Consider the following 2,165-nt stretch of genomic DNA (forward strand, 5'->3'; position numbering starts at 1 on the left):
GCATTTATACAAGTGTACGTGGATAGACTTGATACCATAGACTTAAAGGTATTCAGTATATCCATGTCAGAGCTCCCTTGCTTCATTCTCCACAGAGAAGATTTACCCATTCTTCCACCAAGATGGCGCTGCTGCCTGTATACTCACTGTGTTTCAAAGAAAATGGAAGCTACACGCCATTTACCAACTCATCCCCTTTCTACATTCTCTTCTCATTCAATCAACTTCCAAAGACACTTTGCAGTATATCAATTCCTGAACTCTTGGGTATTCTGAAATGTAAATTACTTTTGACCACTTTCTACTCATTGTTGCTATTTGACCTTGTGCTTTTAAGAGAAGGTCTCACACTGTAGTGCAGACCAGCCTGTGCTTCATGATTCATGATGCAACTCAAAGAAGCCTTGAACACCTAGCAATCTTTCTAACACAGACTGACCAGTGGTAAGATTACAGACATGAGCTACCATGAACAGATTGTTGATTTAAGATTCAATTTTCATGATTGGAGGGATGGTCCAGCAGTTAAGTGTATTTAACTGCACTTCCTGAAAAAACATAGGGGCCTGAGAGTACCTGAGACTACCTGTGTTCAAATCCCCATAACCCACATAAACAGATAGGCATGGCTACATACACCTGTTACCCCAGTCCCATACAGGAGCAGAGACCCAGCAATCACTAGAAAAATGTCAAGCTCTCAGATCAGTAAAAAACTTCATTTTAAACCTGAACAGGTGGAAAAGTGATGGAACTGGACAAATGATATTCATTCCTGGCCATTGTGGGCAAACATACCCAATCACAGGCCTGGAGTCAGTGGCTGGGGCCTGGAAAAGGCACATACCCATGCACATCACACACACACACACACACACACACACACACACACACACACACACACACACTCACCTCATTACACACCCAAACAAGAAAGAAAGATTCACTTATCTTGGGCTGCGGGGGTGATGCTGCTTGCTTGCAAAGACTGCAATCCAGAAATTCAATTTCCAGCACCCACATTAGGCATGCCTACTGGAGGCAGATCTAGGATGATATGAAGCAACTCATAGGCTAACTTTATTTGTCATGGCAAGAGACTTTGGCTCACAGAAAATGCATAGAAATCTCAAGATATTCCTTTGACCTCTGCATATGGGTCATACATGTGCATGCCTATACATACATACATATGTACATATACACAGAAATATATAATTTATCTTATACCTAGCATCCATGACATTTTCTGCAGACTTAAATGTTCTCTTCCCTGCCTCACAACTCTAATATGCAGCAGCACCATCCAGCACTGGGATTTGATACTTAGGGAAGGGGTGAGTGAAGAATTATTGACTGGCTTATTGGTGACTTTGCACATCGATGCAGCAAATACCAAAAAAAGCAACTTTAGCCAAGAAAGGTCTGCTTTGGCTTCAAGTCCATCATGTCTGCATTGGCATCTCAGCAAAATATGAGCAGCTTGTCACATTTTATCCACAGTTAGGAAGCAAAGAGAAATGAATGCTTATGAACACTTTTTATAAATCATTCAATTTTATTTAATCCATTGTATAAGATTCTCAAATTTGCTGCTTTCTGCTCATTCTGTCCTTATAGATTTAGACTTCAATTTTCATGTCAGTGAGATGTCTTAGTGGTGAAATTAATATATACCATCAACCCCTTACAACCTGAGATTTACATTTCAACATTTTATATATTAACATTTTAGTCAAATTATTTACCTTTTCCAGTTTTTAATTTTAAAGGGTGTGAATTCATAATAATGTTAATATTGCATGTACTAATATTGGTATGTGACATTCTAGTTCATCTTTACTAGAGGTCATTTGCAGACAGGTTCACCCCATGACTCACATCTTGAGTTATGGATACATGACATAGTTAAGTGTGTAACAGGATTTGCACAAAGCAGATTAGCTGTGTGACTTCATTTCATACCAGAATTATGATGGTAATAGGAATTGTCCTAACTTATCCTAAGAAACCAGGGCCACCTTAAGATTCTAAGTAACAGAGAATGTAATGTAGGATGAAGGCTGTGAGGGATGTAAGAAGAATTGGAAGAGTAAAATGAAAGAACTATAGCTGGCAAGTCAGGGACGGAGACACGAAAAATTTCAGCTTGAAGGTAGTTCTCC

The sequence above is a fragment of the Jaculus jaculus genome, chromosome 10 (genome assembly GCF_020740685.1).
Source record: "Jaculus jaculus isolate mJacJac1 chromosome 10, mJacJac1.mat.Y.cur, whole genome shotgun sequence".
Classification (NCBI taxonomy): Eukaryota; Metazoa; Chordata; class Mammalia; order Rodentia; family Dipodidae; genus Jaculus; species Jaculus jaculus.